Source organism: Phocoena sinus, chromosome 5 (assembly GCF_008692025.1).
Source record: "Phocoena sinus isolate mPhoSin1 chromosome 5, mPhoSin1.pri, whole genome shotgun sequence".
Lineage (NCBI taxonomy): Eukaryota > Metazoa > Chordata > Mammalia > Artiodactyla > Phocoenidae > Phocoena > Phocoena sinus.
In genome coordinates, this window is record NC_045767.1 from 105,593,272 (window position 1) to 105,613,917 (window position 20,646).

At 41.1% G+C, this 20,646-nt stretch overlaps 1 pseudogene; it reads right to left on the reverse strand.

Moving 5' to 3' along the window:
* LOC116753992 overlaps nucleotides 1-20,646 on the reverse strand; it is a 69,731-nt pseudogene that overhangs the window by 39,737 nt on the left and 9,348 nt on the right.

The window sequence follows — 20,646 nt, forward strand, 5'->3', positions numbered from 1 at the left end:
TCCACTTTGCCTCACCATTTGGACATGATAAATACCCTCACTTCCTCACTTCATCTTCAGGGGCTTCACAAAGCTATCGCGCTCATCCAAGCCAGCCACTGCTGCCTGCTCGGCCTTAAGAGAGCTTCACTGTCCTGTGACCTCTGCTTTATTCCTCATTCCTCCAGGCTCCTGCAGCCCTGAGGAGTACTCACCCCTGGGCTTTGTTAGTGGAATGCTAGACACTTACAAACATGCAGAAAGCACATTTCTATATAATAAATCTAATAGTAGCCAAACATTTTTCCTAGCCTAGAATGTGCTCATTTCATCTTTGTTTCCATATTATAGACACATGTTCTGTGTCTGGCACTGTACTAGATAATTTTTAAATCTTAATAAATTGTAATAAATCCTCACAACCAAAGAGTGTTTAACAACCAGTTTACAGTTGGGAGACTCAGGCTCAAGTGAAATAACTTGTTTGAATCATTTACTACAGTGGCAGAGCCAAGTTTGTCTAATTCTCTCTCCACCAGATCACAGTAAAATACAGCCTTCTTCCCGAGAACGCTATACTTATATATAAAGAGTGCAAAGAGGTGCAAAATACTTTATTATTTAGCTTAAGCTTTGGGTCCAAAATCCATTGTAGGAACTAGGATATTGGGCTGGACCACAGGAAAATTCCGTTTTTTGCCTTGGTTAGAGACTTGGGGATCCTTCTTCCCCTCAAACCCAGACTCAAAACTTGAATCTTAAAACTCAAAGAAAAAGAAAATCCACATCCCTTAGGGCCAGGGATATTGGAGATGGAGACAAGGGGAAAGAGGGAGCAGATTACTCAATACTCATCTTATATTAAAGTGGACCAGGCCACCTGCCCTAGGTTTTTCAGGCTGATATGGGAGTAGTAAACTTGGCTGCATGTGGGCAAAGTGAAAGTGAGAGCTGGCTAGGGCTGATTGAGCCCAGATTCTTAAGTCCAGACACAGAGAAGAAAACACATCCATGCAACCCACCTAGGGGACACCAGCTCTAGGAAAAAAAAAAAAAACCTTCCAGGATGTTCTAGCATTTGCACAACACATTTGCTTTTGAGAGTGATTGCTCTCGCCCTAACTTCTCTTTAGAGGGTTATAAAAGGGGTATCAGGGTAGAGAAACTTTGAATTCCCTCTTCACATAGGCATCACATATGCTAATTATAACTGGAAATGCCTTGCTGATAGATTTCATTATTTATTACGTGCAACAGAGAATAAAGTTGTAAGAAAAATTCCTTTAGTCAGGATGGGTTTAATATGAGTAAAGTGAGAATATTAATGAGTCATTGGAATACTCATTTCAGATACAAGAACACTTTTTCAGATAACCGTGCTGCACCTCCACAAACCGAAATCATCCCCATCCTTTGAGTCCTAGCGTGTGAGTGATGGAGACCCCACTCACTGCTCCTGTGTCAAAGCCACCTCAGTGCCCTCAACAGAGGATGGCCATAGCCAAGGCTGCCTGTTGACTGAGACAGGAAAAGAACAATTTGTGCAACAAAAGGAAAAAAGAAAAGAAAGAGAAAGAGAGAAAAGCCTTGAATACAGAGTAAAGCAGTTTTTTTTAAAGGGCCTGGTCTGCTTGCTCAACTGACTAAGCTAGTTCCACATAAAAGCATAAAAGAACATTCATCAATTGAAGAACCTAAGCATAGTGAACTGAGTGGTTCACCACCAAGACCAGTAAGTTGACCTTATTATCTGCCTGCTGCATACATGCCATCAGTAACAAAGGATGGAGCCTTCATTTAAAATTTGAGTCTTTGGTCCTTCCACAATAGTCTTTTCAGGGTCTCAAAACTCTTGATACTTTTCCAGAAGTTCTTTATTACTCTGGACACTTACTCCTTCCCTCCCACTCAGAACAGGAAGATGAAATTGGAGTTAAAAATATTCACAGACCCCAGAGATAAATTTGGTTTTTGTTCATTTTATTTTCCTTTAGCTAAAACCATGTTTTGTGCTACAAATATTAAAGCCCTGCTCATGTGTATTCTAAACCTCCAGATAGTAGGACTCACTGCTCATATTTAGTTTCAAGTAGAGTTTGTGTTGGACCCTTTTTAAGCAACAGATCAGGTTCATTTGCAATTATCAAGATTCATTTCAATTGTTCTTCTCTGGCAAGTTCAATGCGTTCCCCAAGAAAGGGTTTATGTAACAATATCCAGGAACTTCCCTGCTGGTCCAGTGGTTAAGACTCTGTGCTTTCATTGCTGTGGGTGTGGGTTCGATCCCTGTTTCGGGAACTAAGATCCCACAAGCCACTCAGCGTGGCCAAAAAAACAACCCCAAAGAACAATATCCACAAAGAATGAAAATAAAAGTTTCAAATCAGCCTCAAGTCAAATAATGACAAATAGACAATTGATAAAGCTGGCTTTGATGGAGTTCTGCTGTATATTCCGACCTTCATAGAAATTAAACTTTTGGGTTTTTTCTCCTAATCTTCTGGTTGCCACCAAGTATGATGGCAACTTACTGTGCCCCAAACCAATATGTGATATAAGGGCAACACTTTCTAAGTCCCAACTTCCTAATGCATAGTGAAAAAGAAATTTAAACATGCCCAATCTATCCCTCAGAAATTTTATGAAAATAAATGAGATTTTATGAAAGCACTTTGCCTTATCAAAGGAGGAAGGAGTGTGACATAAATAAAAGAGTGTGATAACTGGTAGCAAAAAAAAAATTAGTCCTCTGTTATTCCAATATAAATCATATTTCATACATTATAACAATATGGGCACTCATCAGGAATAAAATAACCTTCAATTAGATTGAAATAGAGACAGGTGTGCAATGCAATGCCTTCTGACCGAATGCCAACATGAAATAAGTCCCTAAGGGTTTAAAATGCTTAAAGAATAAGCACCACAAAGATGAGCAGCCTCACTGGGATATAATTCAATCTCCACTTTTATTTCCAATTCCCCTTTCAACCCACACACCTATTGTCTGCTCTGCATATGTTATTGATATGCATCTACATCATTATTATAATCAGTAACAGAAAAAAATCAGTGCCCTTAGTCTTGCATAGCAACACTTTTCACATCTTCTGTAGTGTCTGCAAATGAGATGAATCATAGAGACCATAAGAGAATTTGGAGAACAAATCCCATTATATAAATATAATTTACATAAAAATGCAGATTCCTATGTGGAAAAGCTGAAAGGTCTTTGCTAAACTCTTTCCCCCCCATTAGAAATACATATTGAAACAGAAAAAAAGTTCTCTATTTTTCCCGAAGCATATATTGCTACTAAAGATGATAAATCAAATGAAGGGGAAGCGACGGGCTTCTTCGAACACAGAATTGTAAGGTGAGTGGGCAGGCTGTACTTACTACAGAGTCCTTCCCATGTCATAGCCCACCTAGTCAGTTTCAATAAATTGCATGTGGATATTTGTAGGAAAACAAACAAACAAACAAGCAAAAAAACCTAGAAACTGAAACTTTTAAATAAGAAAGGGACTGGTCCAGTGACATCACATTGTTTACCCACATTCTACTTCCAGTCAGTCATCATACATCATTTCAAGGAATAGCTTTGCATCCATTGAAAGTACTTTCTCTTTCACTATCCCTCCAACCCTCTTGAGCTACAGGAACACAAAATGTTCTCATATGAATTATCACCTGGTTTGTTCTGTACTGTTCTGCAACCTTAATGTGTCCTAAAGAGATCTTTACATGGTACCGTTAAATTTGCCCAAAATTATTATATCTGTGCATGTCCCAATGTGGGTTCCCTGGGAAACAAACTCTGAGAAGGTTCACTGGGGAGGACCCTCAGCACCAAGGGGTGGTGAGGGGGAGGGAGGGCTGAGGACTGGGCCGAGGGAGGAGCGACCGCACTGCACACACAAAAGCCTCAGGTGATCCCACTGTGAGCTCAGGGGCTAGGAGGGCCCCTCGGCAGAGCCTCGAATCCATTACATTCCTTCTCAGACAAGTCATTGGCCTCAAGCTGACTGAGGAGGTGCCTGAGGTGACTTTGGGCAAGGCTGCTCACCCCAGCTGAGGGCAGTGTTTAGGGAGGGACTCAGCTGAGTGTTCAGCGCAGCCTCTCAGAGTGTTTCACTCCCCAAGGGGGAGGTGTGGCCCATGCACCAAGGCATCCCTTGCAGTGCGACAGAATCTACAGGCTTCACCAGCAAAGCAGCCAGTCGCAATATGCAGGGCGTTTACACTTTGGTGGGTGCCAAGATCACTGCTTATCCTCTCTATTACCACTTCCACAAACTTCTGACAAAGGCAAGGGTCATATTTTGTCAATTACTTATCAAGTGATGTTTTAAATATTGTCCATTCAGTGTGGTAATCTTGCTAGGGCTGTCGTGCCTGAGGTGTAACTAACACATACCAGTAAATTGTTTTTTGAATATTTACATTTTTAATACAATTTGAATTAAAATGTTAACCCAGGGTTTCTTAACAGCAACACTATTGGCATGTTGGACCAGATTATCCTTTGCTGGGGTCAAACATGTTTAGCAGTATCCTCTGTCTCTACACACTAGAGGCCAGTAGCATTTTTCCCCACAGCTGTGACAGCCAAAATATCTCCAGACATGGCCAGATGTCCCCTAGGGCCAACTTGTCCACTGTTAAGAACCACTGAGTCAGCCTCTGAGGCCCACATGCTCAGGGACAGCAGATGGGTTTGAGATGATCCAATGAGAACATCCTCCTGCATTCTGCCACTGAGACACAGACTCCTCTTTGTGGAGAACTATATGCAAGATAGATGAATTTCTTCTCTTCCACAGAGAGTCACTGAGACGTGAAGTTTAAAATAAGCCCCTGCCAAATGACTTGCTCTGCAGTTGGGCTGTGTGGTCCCATTTGGTCTTTCCTGCCTCTCCCCTCCTCCATTGTTCGCCTCCTGTGTCCTCAGTCTCTGGCCTGGGTGGGAGTGGACTTGAGAACTTGGGTGCCTGATGCTGTGCTTCTCAAAGCAGCAGCACAGCAAGCCCTCGTAGGGGCGCCACCCTCTGCAGAGAGGAAAGTGCTGTCTGGGAGGAAAGGGCTAAGTTAGCAAGGTTGGGAAAGACATTAGGAATCAAAAAGAGGGAAAATACATTGAGTTTGGCTCTGTTTTTTCAACATTTATTGAGAACTTATGTCCTCATGAACCAATCTGGATACTTGATGAAAATGTAAGTAAGACGGAGCCTCTATGCTCTCGGTTTCAGGGCTTCCATCCAAGTGCTCACATTAATGTGACCCCAGGAGAGCCTCATCTGAGACATGTTACCATGTCAGATTCTGTCCTCAGCTCTGCAGATTCTGCCTTTCATGGTTGCCAGTACCCTGAGAGTGGGTGCATCTCTCCAGCTTGACTTAGACAAATAAAGCTCATTAAAAGTCAGACAAGCTAAAACAGCCATGGATTTAGCTATGCCAATAAATATGGCTGTCAAAGAAAGCAGACACTTCAACAGGCCGGCACATTTAGGGAAACATCCCCGGAAGTCAATTTATAATGACTAGTAGACGTACTCAGGTCACAACCTTGGGTGTGCAAAATATAACTTTACACTCCTACAGCTCCCCTGAACCTCTGTTTGGTACCGTATTTTTCCAGTATGAGTCCTAAAATAGCTAAGTTGATTTGGAATTGCCAGTCTTAAGTACAAACTTGTTTTTAGGAATAGTCTCAGTGAAATTCAGTATTTTCCCTCTCTCGATTACACAGGGTGGACTTAACTCCAGGGCAAATGGTTGGTCCTTGACATCTGCTGAGACGTGGTCCCTTTCAGTCCCTGGATGGTGTCACTTCTCTTCCTTGGTGCATGCTGGTTGACCACATCTCCATGGGTGTCTGTCACAGAACTCTTTCTTGTTCTGAACCTGAAATCCCTGAATCCATCCCTCTCTCTGACACAGGCAAGGCCCGCTCATGCTTGCGGGCCTCTGTCAGGGGAGGCCGGTGGGCCCTCTCTCAGCCACACGGGAGGGTGCTTGCTGTGGGGCAGGGTTCTCTCTGAGGATGCCTCAGCCTGGTCTGCTACTCCTGGCAGCCCCGTATACACACCTCCACTCTCTTTCTGGGGTCCTAGTGGCACAGGAGCTCAGGGTGGGACTGACCATCTCTCAGATCTCCAGGCAGAAAGCAGTACACAAGTTATTCTACTCCTGGGTTTCCCAAAGTTAACCTAGAGAGTTCTATCAAACATTGCCTCCACTCCCTCGCCTACCCACCCAGTCAAGCCCGAGTCTAGCAGCCCTTACAAAGGTCTGACTCTTGTTCCCTCTCCAATTCTGCCTTTCCCATCAGAGGCTCTTCTTGATTCATGCCTGGAAGGAGGATTATGCTCAGTCAGTAAATTTTTTTTCTAATTATGTTGGTCCTATGCTGAGGCTGCAACTTTTAACACCCGAAAGCTAAGAAAACGTCATTTTTGTTTTCTTCTGTCAACTCTGAGAAAATGCAAGCTTAGGTGTCAGAACCAAATGCAGACACTTAAAACAGCAAAATATATTATTAATAAATATATTTAAGCACATCTGTCTGTGAGAAATTGACACATCATCTCCATAACAAGGAGCAGTCTGCCTCAGGGACCAGAGAGGTTGAGGGCTGATTTAGGGAAGGGGAGCTGTTCCAAATATGTAAGAACCAGGAATGACCCATCAGATGAGGCCCCTGGTGGAGAGGAAGCCAGCCACATGGAACTGAGTGTCACAAGTCCTTGCTTAGGGCACACCCATTCCTGGAAAGGGGGTCCTGCCCACTGAACTCTGGACAATTTTTAAAAACAGATGAACAAAAATTGACAGCCTAATGGTTGACAACAAAGATATTTTAAGTTCAATAAAAATAAAACAGAAACAGAAAAAACACTTTGTTCTGATGTGATGTTCTGAAACAACCAACTCTGAAAGCCATTTACTAAGAAAAGACAAGGTAAAAGTAATTATCTAAACGAAAGCAGTTGTATGGCATTTTACAATGAAACTCTCCATTTTCCCTTGTGTATTCATTACCCTTCCTAAGCAAAATATCAAACATTTGGTCCATGGGGAAATGTGTCCTTCACTAACCTGGGTTCACAAATTGTGATTTCCCACCCTCCAAGTTGGGATAGAGCTGGAACAGTGAAGAGATGTTTTGAACCAACTCTGGTTTGTATCCTTTGAGTTTTGTAATTGTGAAGCGTTTTGTTCCCTGTGCCATTAAGAGGTTGGTTAGCTGATAGCGCTGTGCCCACAAGGACTAGTGGGGCCTTCTATTTTCAAGAATATTGAACAATAAGAAGATGTGGATGTTGAAAGGCCATTGCCTTTCAAGTTTGGTCATAATTAGAAATTATAGTGAGTGAATTTTCCCATGTTTAGACAAACCTCTGTAAAATAATTTTCATCAAGTAGTAAATATTAGAATAAACATTAAAAAAATCCTACTCATGTTTTTCAATTTAAAAAATAAATTTATTATTTTCAGTTATAAAATATATTTCACATAATTTAGAAAATCAATCTAGGACTGAATTTAGAAACTCAATCTAGCACGATGTAAAAGTTGAGAATTATGTTTTATTTAGCAGACTTTCTGAGGACTTCAAGCCCGGGAGGCAGGCTCAGGGATCACTCTGAGGGATGGTTCCCAAGAGGGAGGGGAGGAGCCAGGATATGTAGTTTTTGCAACAAAGACCAGGAAAGTCAGAACGCCAAAAATATTATTGTTAATTAAAGAAAACCAGATATCTCAATTAATGAATTCAGTGCTTTTCTATGTATGGGAAGTTGCAAAAGTCTGGGCTCATTAAAATCATTCCTTTGATATGCAGTTCAGCTAGCTAAGGCCAGTACCCTGTGCTCTTTCATCCTGAGTCTCCTCAGAATGCACCATTGGGGATGGCCGCAGTGTTTAACTGCTTGATGGCAGATATCCTGTTTCCATCCTGAGTTTCCTCAGGGCTCACCAGCGGGGACGATGGCTTGACGACTGCAACATCCTTTGTTTACTGATATGGCAGGCAAGGTTTCTCATTCACAAGTCCTTGAAGCACCTTCACTGTGTTTGCCACTAGGGAGCATCACCAGGACATGGAGCAGATGGTCCAGTGCACAGTCATAGGCAAACGGCAGCAACACGACAGCCACTCAATGAACAAAGCTTAACTTGAAAACTGTAATTGTAAAGGGAATAGGAGCTATATAGGTCATTGTCCCAAAAAAGTAGTGTTTATTTGTCCTTAGGTTTGGTGCTTCCAAAACAGGCCTTCTGGGAGGGAAATAAAATGCTGTCAGAGTAACACCAGAATCTGGTCTTACCTCCTTGCTCATTTGCAGAAAGTTCAGAATGCAGTTAACTGACAGCTCTCAGCTGTAGCCCGGGATGGCAGCCCCCCAGAGAGCTCTGAGGGACTGTTCTGAAGACCGAAGGGAGGACCTGGGATACTTAGATTTGCTGGGGGAAAAAAATGTAGTCGACCATCAAGAGATTACTGCTAATCACAAAATCATTCATTTCAAGTTAACTATTTTAGTGCTTTTCTCTGCATGGGAAGATGCAAGAGCCTGGGCTTACTGAATCATTCCTTGCATATACATCTTAACTATCTAGGGCCAGTATCCAGTTTTTCTCCATCCTGAATCCCCTCTGGGTGCACCATCAGCGGTGCCTGCAGTGGCTGATGGCTTTACAGTGGCAGTATCCTTTGTTTATTGAAACAGTAGGCAGGCTGTGATATTTGTCCTCAATACTTTCAAATAAGCAGCAGACAATACAGGAGTCAGGAATCATCAAACCTTGTATTTATGTCCCATATTTAAATTAGATTAGGAAGATAAATATTCAGTTCTGGAGCTGGGAGGCCAGCCTGTGGTCCTGACTTATACCCGCAGGTTAAGTGCTTCCCGGTGTGCATGAAGCAAGGCCGCGAGGTACCTGGACCGGCGGGCCAAGTGTTGCAGGGGTTGGGTCTCCTGCACTGATTGACACTTCCCCTGTGACTTCCTCCATCCCACAAGCTGGCCAACAAGCTTTAAGGAACCCCGCCATCAAATGAGTCTTTGAGATGAGTATATGGTGAGGGGCATGACTCCTGGGCAGGGTGTGGGGAGGACTGGAGCAAAGTGAGGCCAGGCAGGGCATGACAAGGGTAAAAACAGCATAAGAATTGGCCAGAGCCAACCGAGGCCGCTCCAGCAGGCAGCCCTGCTAGGTATCTGGATACTAGAAATGAGGGGGGGGGCGGGCAAGAGGTAAGGGCAGATGATGGGCCACAGAAACAGAGGGCTTCTACCTGCTGCACCACTCAAGTTTCCCAAAGGTCACAGGCCCTGAGGAGTACTTCCACAGAGGGAAATGGTGATACAGTATCCATTGAGGACTGGTTCCAAGATCCCGGTCCACACCAGAGCAGGCGCCCTCTCGAGTCTGTTGTATAAAATGGAGTAACACAGTCGGCCCTCCTACCTGGGAGGCGGAACCGAGACGGGGCGGAACCGCGGCAAGTGGAGGTCTGACTGTATAAAGGACTTTTGGGGCAGACACACCCGGGTTCCAGTCCACGGCTTTAATTCACCAATTGAGTAACCTGGGAAATTTATGTGTCAGAGTTTCCGTTTCCTCCTGGAAATGGTAATACTTGCAAACCAATTTTGCAAACTTCCTACACAGATACATGCAATAGACATGTAAATTGCTACCAATTATTAGTAAGCACTCAATAGATATTAGTGGTTCTCATTATTGTAGTTGCTCTCCTGTTTTCTTTTTCATCTTCTCCTTTGCACTCTCTAGCATTTAAAAGGAAGCCTCCCCTGTTTTGCCGTTTAAACCTTATTTCCTTCATGTCCCTAAGGGCTCTCAGTTCCAGCTTTAGACAGGAGATCCGTGACTTACAGACTCTGAGGGGTGCTTGAGGGTTAACTGAAGACAGAGCAAAAGAGGGGCCTCCTCTTGGGTTATGCAGAGGTAGTGGTCTCGTCATTTCCTGAAGCACAAAAAAAAAAAAAAAACCTAAAAAATACCTCAGGAAAAACTTAAAAATGTTTTCACTGTAATCTTGGTACACTGTTATTCATACACTCACGGAACGCATAGACAAATTTACCAAATTTGGTCACAGTTAAAAAATGTAATTCATGAATATTTTAAAATATTATGGACAATGTATCCTAATATTGATGTATTTTTTGAAATGAAATTCTGCTGCTTTTGTGTCAACTAATTCATGGGTGATTAAGTTGTTCAAGTTTTCTAGTTTGCACACCAAGGGGCCATTAGAAATTAGCAAGTGACTGAAATAATGAGCCTTGACTTTCTCAACTGTAATAATCTAAATGTAAGTGTTTCATTCTAGAACTAGAATGTCCTTTCATTGTATGAGTAATACATCCAAATTAATTAATCCAAACCTGGATTTGGTATATAAATACCCAGGGAGAGATTTATGTATTGATATAAAAATGCAAATATTTGAAGTGAAAATGTGGAAAGTGGCCATCAGATAACTAAAGCCTTCAATGTGCTGACATCTGATAGCTGTCTGGAAAATTTACAATCAAAACTGGACTAGAACATGAGAGAAGCAAAAGGAAAAGAACCTTTGGGAGAATGTATCACTAAACAGCACTAACACGGTATGATAGGTGTCCTGAGTAGAAGTGACTGAGAGAATGCTAATGCCTTGAGGATGCAGTGTCTGGGGGGACTTGGACATCATGGCCTCCTGAGGAATTCAGGTAGGTTATCACAACATGAATAAACCTTAGGTACATAAAGTGTAACAAGAAATAGCCATGAATTAACGGGCTGGTCATCCCCAGGTCACTAAATTCCAGAGGCAAATGGAATGGGGTTTATACAACAGAAGAACAAGAGCAATCTGTTTTTATCACTTCACTGAAGGATTTACAACAATAAGGGGACAGAAGGAATTCTGCAATTATTCCTTCACTCATTCATTCCTTTAATCAACATGCATTTTTAGAGCACATCTGATGTTCAGAGCATGATAGCGACCATCTAATATTTGCTTGACCTTTTTTGTCTCTAGTTTTATCCGTCGTACCCCTCTTCCAGAAAGCAAATTCCATTTTGCTGAGTTACCTCTCCATCTAAATTCTTATCGGCACAGCCAATCACACCTCTGGGAATCTTTCCCTGGACAGAAAAGCACCAAATGTAAAGATATATGAACAAGAAAAATGGATTGCAGCCTTTTTTATAGGGGCAAAACCTGTAAACAAAAGGAATATTCATCAGTGGGAGAATGAATGAATATATTGTGGTTTATCTATGACATGAAAAAATATGCAGCTTTTTTAAAGAATGATTTCAATCCATACCAATGAACCTGAAGGAACTTCTACAACTTATTGTTGACTTACAAAAGCAATAGGGAGAGATGTATATATAATGAATTCTACTTTTGTAAAACAATGACTTAAAAACTTCCCTATAATGTGTGTTTATATATGATTATATGTCCTGGGAAAGGTATGGGGAGATGCACACTTGGCAGTTAAAAATGACAAGGTGGAGAGAGGACATAAAACATAAAAGATCTAAGATGTCACATTCAAAAGCAGCATGTTTCATATATCATTTAAGTAAAAATTTAAGCTATGTGTTGTGTAGGTATAAAATGTTAATGGTAGTTATCTCAGGGTGGTGGAACTTTAATTTACATGGCTTTCATTTTCTTCCTTACACTGTGAATTTTTTTCAACTTTACAGTATTAAAAATCTGTTAATATTACAAAAAAATTTTTTTGTAATTTTATAGTAAATCACCAGGCCACAGATTCCTCACACTAGACTCATAAAAAAAAAAAGTCCTGAATACTGGGCTGCTTTCCATATTTAATTTTTCTATTATTTTTATTGAAGTATAGTTGATTTACAATATTATATAAGTTATAGGTGTACATTATAGTAATTAATAATTTTTAAAGGTTATACTCATTTACAGTTATTATAAAATATTGGCTATATTCCCCGTATTGTACAATATATATTTATAGCTCATTTTATACCTAACAGTTTATACTTCTTAACCCCCCACCCCTATATTGCCCCTCCCCTCTTCCCTCTCCCCACTGGTAACCACTAGTTTGTTCTCTATATCTGTGCGTCTGCTTCTTTTCTGTTGTATTTACTAGTTAGTTGTATTTTTAAAATTCCACATATAAGTGATATCATACAGTATTTGTCTTTCTCTCTCTGACTTATTTCATTTAGCATAATGCCCTCTAAGCCCATCCATGTTGCTGCAAATGGCAAAATATCATTCTTTCTTTATGGCTGAGTAATATTCCATTGTGTATATATGTACCACATCTTTTTTATCCATTTATCTGTTGATGGACACTTAGTTTGCGACCATATTTTGGCAATTGTAAATAATACTGCTATGAATATTGGGGTACATGTATCTTTCCTAATTAGTGTTTTTATGTTTTTCAAATATATACCTTTTGGATATATATGCTTCCCATATTTTCTTCCCATAGGAAGATGTGGGCCAATGATACTAATGTTGATGCTGGTTTTCCACTGGCCATGTGACCACAATGTTACACTACCTTCTGCACATCTTATTCAAGCTTCACCGTATCATTTGTTTGGACTAAATTTCGCTATGGAAACCAACATATTCATTAGAGCTTATGTGAATGTTATTCACAGAGACTGGAAAGAATCATGTAAATGTTTTCCCAGACCTTGCTGCCCCTAAGTGATCATTCTGCCAAAAGCAGGCTTGATATTTACCTCTCCTACCCCTTACTAAGCTCATAACAGAACAATGTAATGATGACCTCCCTCTTATTGTTCTATAGATCTTGAGGACCTCAGCTAAGCATGCACATTCCAGTGGTCGCAAGTTAACCAGGACCTGGTTAGCTTTGCAGAGCAAGGTGGCAGAAAATGTCCATTTATTTTGTTCTATCAGAGAGAACGAAACATAATGATAACAAAAGCTTTTCACTAATGTTAAAAAGGAATTTTAACTTTTCATAAGCATTATATAGGGCACAGTCAAGAGTTTAAAAGTTCACTCAGACACTTTATGCTCAGTATAAACCAAGTAAACCAAATAAGCTCCCAATGGGTGAGGCTCCTGGAGGTGGGATTTGTAATGCCAATGAATACCCAGCAGTGGCACCAGAAACAGAGGGGAGTTTGTCCATCAAACATGATTGTCCCTCCTCCAAGAGCAAGCAGCACTGTAAAAGTCACAGGCCAATTGACCTCCAAGGAGGTCCAAGCCATGATGATTTCTGAATTAATTAGGTATGTTGCTTTCTAGTTTTCTGCATACATCATCCCCTGAATTTAACACATTTGTTGAGTATTTGTGTTCTAAGTTTTTTTTTAGTAGATAAGGAAAGTGAAGCAGACAGATTTAAGAACTTATTTAAGCAAAACAGCTGACAAGGGCTTCCCTGGTGGCACAGTGGTTGACAGTCCTCCTGCTAATGCAGGGGACACGGGTTCAAGCCCTGGTCTGGGAAAATCCCACATGCCACGGAGCAACTAGGCCCGTGAGCCACAACTACTGAGCCTGCGCGTCTGGAGCCTGTGCTCTGCAACACGAGAGGCCGCGATAGTGAGAGGCCCGCGCACCGCGATGAAGAGTGGCCCCCGCTCGCCGCAACTAGAGAAAACCCTCACACAGAAACGAAGACCCAACGCAGCCAAAATAAATAAGTTAATTAATAATTTAAAAAAAAAACAGCTGACAAAATAAGTTAAAATTTGTTGTCTGTGTGACCTTTTCAGAATATCCAGAATGCAAGCTCCCTGAGGGCAGGAGCATTTTTTACTATGTTCATTTCTGTATCTCTAGTGCCTGGGACACTCGCCAGCACATGAGAGGCTTTCGGTAAATATCTGTTGGTTGGATGAATGACTCCGTTCACTAGAGTATTGTCCTTTATATTCTATTAAAAAAATTGAAGGAAGTTTATTGATATGGGGTGTCCAGAGCCTGCAGAAAGAAACACAGCATAGATTAAACCAATTACTTTTAATTCCAAATGCTTTAAATGCAAACATTCCCCATTGATTGGAAGACAGTGTTGTAAAAAATGTAATTACACATTCATTTTGATGAGTCCTTTCACCTGTTCTTCTTGTGCACATATCTTTATAATAATTCTCATAGTGGAAAACTGCAGGGAGTCCCATGGCAACAGGGCCTATGCTTTGTCAAGAAGAGACACACAGGTTCCCTCATTTTGTGATTTAATTTACCAATGAAGCAGGGAAGAGGAACTACAGGAAGAGATAAAAAGGAAAATCATTATCTCAGTGAATCATCGATATTTTCTAGGTGGATGCATCCATGGAGTTAATAAACTGGTAGGCAGTTCTGATGTATTCACTGTCCTCCCTATCCTCTCTGCAAACACGGAGACACACCCTCAGCCCTAGCAACTCCCAGAGCCACCCACAACAGGAATGCATCACTGAGCACCCACATCATCCTTTGGCTTCTCTCTCTGAGCTCCCTGATACCCTTCCTGTTTTCTGATCGCTGCTCCCCTGCCCATCTCTCTCCCTGCCCTCTCAATGCCATCACCCTACAAGGTTCCATCACAGTTCTTGGCATCTGGGCACCCCAGCACAGCGTCCCCTTACCCCTTGCCACAGCATCAACACTTCCACTTTTGCAAATCTGGATCTCCAGCCCCAACTCTCTCAAGGGCCCAAGGCCAGCATTTCCAACTTTGTGCTTGTCATCTTCCAGAAGGGAAGGTATGTCACAGGTCAAACACTGCAGAAAGGTGGACAAAGGGAAGAACTGAGATAACACTTTGGGATCTAGGACATCATTGATGATGTGCAGGAGAGCATTTCTGTAAAGCACTGAGAGAAGCCATATTAGGAAGCTATGTATTGACCACCCAACCAAAAACCACTTGCCTAACCTGTAATCTCTCCATATTTTGACATTACCCCTTTTATCCAACCTGTATATTCCTACTCCTCATTAACTCAGAATCTCAGTCACTCTCACACTTTCCTTCCTATCTTTATTACTACTGTTACCTATGTTTCATCCATTTACAGAGGCTCAAGTTTCACCCTCTCTGCTAGTGACTCAGATCCTTCTGGATTACTGGGTTCAGTGGATCATACTGAACCACTGCACCTTCATATACCCTAGTCTATTATCCTTTTCTTGTGACGTGAACCTAATTTAGTTTGGCCATATGCACTTCTTAGGATAGACCATGTCTGTAGGTAATCCTACAAAGTTTTATTTGATATGGAGAGTTAGCTTCTCCCCCACAACCTCTCTACTGGGCTATAATAAAAGCAAGTCTCAGGGGGCTTCCCTGGTGGCGCAGTGGTTGAGAGTCCGCCTGCCGATGCAGGGGACACGGGTTCGTGCCCCGGTCCGGGAAGATCCCACATGCCGCGGAGCGGCTGCGCCCGTGAGCCGTGGCCGCTAAGCCTGCACGTCCGGAGCCTGTGCTCCGCAACGGGAGAGGCCACAACAGTGAGAGGCCCGTGTACCGCAAAAAAAAAAAAAAAAAAAAAAAAAGCAAGTCTCAGAACAAATTCTCTCATATAAATATAATTATTACACAAATATTCATTAGCATGTAGGCAAACAAATGTTCATATAATCTGTTGGAAGCTCCATGAATTCCAGTTCTTTATGTTTTTACTGTTCTAATTACCTTCATACATTAAATGTCTAATCAAGGTAAAATGATAATATTTCAAGGCAGAATTCTGTTTCCTTTACAGTTGGCATCAGGAAACCAGAATCCTTTGACTTAATTGCTGGACCCAGAATAATTAAGGATTAAATCTTGAATGTCATGCCTGCTAGCCTTGCTCTTATATCCTGTTCATGAAAGGGTAGAAGGACAGAGCGTGTCTTTAGGTTATGCTAACCAATCTACACAATTTGAATACCTTTAATTTCACCAGTGAGAACCCGTTTCTGACATTTAGCATGTTATTAAGCAAGATATCTGATGTCAACTGATTTTATTTGTTTAACACTTATACAGCATTTACTGCGTGGCATATACTACTCTAAAAATGATATCCATATTAATTCATTTAATCCTCTTAGCAGCCTATAAGGCAGCCACTAGTATTATTCCCATTTTACAGATTCAGAAACTGAAGTGCACGTAAGTTAAATTCCTGAGATTTTATAACTAGTAAATAAAAGAGCCAGGATTCCAATGGAGGCAGTCTGATTCCAGGGTTCACAGTCTCCACAAATCCTCTGCCCCTCTGGATAAAAGAAGCATTTATAGATGTTACCTCTGGAATATGGGCTTCCTGATTGGAAATGCTAGCTGATCCAGTGAATATACCAGGACGACTTGTGTCGTGGCTTAACCTGACTAATAATGACAGCCATAATGTCTCACTCTCTATATTGAAGTATTTTTAAGTGAATAGCTAATACAATAGTTAACTTTATGCTTTATTAGTATGTCAGTGAAGAATGCTGTTTTTTTACAAGAACCTACTTATTAATTATTTAGGTTTGTAGATCTTGTTTCTCCAGCTCTACTGTTTATCCCTTGTGCTGGTAAGCATTCAGTGTACTTTGGAATGCATAGAATTATAGAATCTATATATAAAGGGAATTGGAGCTCAACCAGTCTAACTGCCCTTCCAAACTTTTCAATTATCTGTCTACATCCTCACTGTCAGATGATTGTGTAGTATTTGCTTGAACAATACCCATTTGGAGGATACTCACCCTCTTGGGGGCAGCCATCTAACTGGTAGATTTTTCTGCCTGTAAGAAAGTTCTTCTTTTGTTAAACAGGATATTTTCCCCCCAAACTTCCACTGAATTGATCATGATTCTATGTGGCCATTAAGGGGTAGAACCTATGAAAACAAGACATGCCCCCTCACAAAATAGTACCAAAGATACGGTGTTTCCCAGGGTTACACACTGCCCTCATGAAGGACGTGGTCCCATGAGAAGAGTTCATTGTGGTGGGGTTAACAGACCAGCAAGTCCACGAATGTAGGACTAAGAGGAGAGAGGTCTGTGAGAACTGGTGTGGTCAGGGAGGGTTTTGGCAGAGGCGGTACCAGAATGACCAAGTTCACAGTAGGCAAACAATGCATTTTGTTGATGGATGGATTGAGCTGGTTTTAGGCAACCTGGTATCTAAGCATGGCTCCTTTTATCATAATTCTTGATTTCTGCTTTTGACTGATCATGAATCAAGATGCAGCTGTGGAAGTATCCCAAAGGTGGCTAATTGCTAATTTCTTGCAGTTTGAGGCAGAAACACAAATCAACAACCCTTGCATGATTATTTTACAAGTCTGAATCTGCCTCCAGAGAGCTGCTGATTCCGAATTACAAGTTGCTGATGGTTAAGTGTTTCACATGGAGCAAGGCTGCTATGCATTCTGAGCAAAGTATGGATAACAACTTACAGATTTGTCCACATTAGAAAACCCCAGCCTTCATGTTGAAGATAAGAATAACAGAAAGAGGATTAGGAACCAATATGGTGGAGTAGAAGGACGTGCTCTAACTCCCTGTTGTGAGAACACCAGAATCACAACTAGCTGCTGGACAATCATTGAAAGGAAGACACTGGAACTCACCAAAAAGATACCCCACATCCAAAGACAAGGGACAAGCCACAGTGAGATGGTAGGAGGGGCGCAATCACAGTAAAATCAAATCCCATAATTGCTGGGTGAGTGACTCACAGACTGGAGACCACTTATACTCCAGTAGTCCACCCACTGGAGTGAAGGTTCTGAGCCCCACATCAGGTTCCCAACCTGTGGGTCCAGCAATGGGAGGAGGAATTCCTAGAGAATCAGACTTTGAAGGCTAATGGGAGTGGGATTTGATTGCAGGACTTAGACAGGACTGGGGGAAACAGAGACTACACTCTTGGAGGGCACACACAAAGTAGTTTGTGTATTGGGACCCAGGGGAAGGAGCAGTAACCCCAGGGGGAACTGAACCAGACCTACCTGTTAGTTTTGGAGTGTATCCTGCAGAAGCGGGTGGTGGCTGTGGCTCACTGCAGGGACAAAGACACTGACAGCAGAAGTTCTGGGAAGTACTCCTTGGCTTGAGCCCTCCCAGAGACAGAAATTAGCCCCACCAAAGGGCCCAGGTAGGCTCCAGTGTTAGGTTGACTCAAGCCAAACAACAAACAGGGAGGGAACACAGCCCCACCCATCAGCAGCCAAGTGGATTAAAGTTTTACTGAGCTCTACCCACCAGAGCAACAGTCAGCTCTACTCACCACCAGTCCCTCCCATCAGGAAACTTGCACAAGCCTCTTAGATAGCTTCATCCACCAGAGGGCAGACAGCAGAAGCAAGAAGAACTACAATCCTGCAGACTGTGGAACAAAAACCACATTCACAGAAAGACAGACAAGATGAAAAGGCAGAGGGCTATATACCAGATGAAGGAACAAGATAAAACCCCATAAAAACAACTAAATGAAGTGGAGATAGGCAATCTTTCAGAAAAAGAATTCAGAATGATACTGAAGATGATCCAGGATGTCGGAAAAACAATGCAGGCAAAGATGGAGAAGATGCAAGAAATGTTTAACAAAGACCTAGAAGAATTAAAGAACAAACAAACAGAGATGAACAATACAATAACTGAAATGAAAACTACACTAGAAGGAATCAATAGCAGACTAACTGAGGCAGAAGAATGGATAAGTGACTGGGAAGACAAAATGGTGGAATTCACTGCTGTGGAACAGAATAAAGAAAAATGAATGAAAACAAATGAAGATAGCCTAAGAGACCTCTGGGAGAACATTAAATGCAACAACATCTGCATTATAGGGGTTCCAGAAGGAGAAGAGAGAGAGAAAGGACCCGAGAAAATATTTGAAGAGATTATACTCAAAAACTTCCCTAACATGGAGAAGGAAATAGCCACCCAAGTCCAGGAAGTGCAGAGAGTCCCATAGAGGATAAACCCAAGGAGAAACATGCAGAGACACATAGTAATCGAACTGGCAAAAATTAAAGACAAAGAAAAATTATTGAAAGCAGCAAGGGAAAAATGACAAATAACATACAAGGGAACTCCCATAAGGTTAACAGCTGATTTCTCAGCAGAAACTGTACAAGCCAGAAGGGAGTGACATGATATACTTAAAGTGATGAAAGGAAAGAAACTACAACCAAGATTACTCTACCTTGCAATGATCTCATTCAGATTTGATGCAGAAATCAAAAGCTTTACAGACAATCAAAAGCTAGGAAGATTCAGCACCACCAAACCAGCTGCACACAAATGGTAAAGGAACTCTAAGTGGGAAACACAAGAGGAGAAAAGGACGTACAAAACCAAACCCAAAACAATTAAGAAAATGGTAATAACATACATATCGATAATTATCTTAAATGTGAATGGATTAAATGTTCCAACCAAAAGACACAGGCTCACTGAATGGATACAAAAACAAGACCCATCTATATGCTGTCTACAAGAGACCCACTTCAGACCTAAGGACACATACAGATTGAAAGTGAGGGAATGGAAAAAGATATTCCATGCAAAAGGAAATTTTAAAAAAGCTGGAGTAGCAATACTCATATCAGATAAAACAGACTTTAAAATAAAGAATGTTACAAGAGACAAGGAAAGACACTACATAATGATCAAGGGATCAATCCAAGAAGAAGATATAACAATTATAAATATATATGCACCCAACATAAGAGCACCCCAATACATAAGGCACCTGCTAACAGCTATAAAAGAGGAAATTGACAGTAACACAATAATAGGGTGGGACTTTAAAACCTCACTTACACCAAACGACAGATCATCCAAAATGAAAATAAATAAGGAAACAGAAGCTTTAAATGACACAATAGACCAGATAGATTTAATTGGTATTTATAGGACATTCCTACCAAAAACAGCAGATTACACTTTCTTCTCAAGTGCACATGGAACATTCTCCAGGATAGATCACATCTTGGGTCACAAATCAAGCCTCAGTAAAATTAAGAAAATTGAAATCAAATCAAGCATCTTTTCTAACCACAACACTATGAGATTAGAAATGAATTACAGGGAAAAAAACGTAAAAACCACAAACACGTGGAGGCTAAACACTACATTACTAAATAACCAAGATATCACTGAAGAAATCAAAGAGGAAAAATAAAATATCTAAAGACAAATTACAATGAAAACATGATGATACAAATCCTATGGGATGCAGAAAAGCAGTTCTAAGAGGGAAGTTTATAGCTATATAAGCCTACCTCAAGAAAAAAGAAAAATCTCAAATAAACAATCTAACCTTACACCTAAGGAACTAGAGAAAGAAGAAACAAAACCCAAAATTAGTAGAAGGAAAGATCATAAATATCAGAGCAGAAATAAATGAAATAGAAACAAAGAAAACAATAGCAAACATCAATAAAACTAAAAGCTGGTTCTTTGAGAAGATAAACAAAATTGATAAACCATTAGTCAGACTCATCAAGAAAAATATAGAGAGGACTCAAGTCAATAAAATTAGAAATGAAAAAAGAGAAGTTACAACAGACACCTCAGAAATACAAAGCATCCTAAGAGACTACTACAAGCAACTCTATGCCAATAAAATGGACAACCTGGAAGAAATGGAGAAATTCTT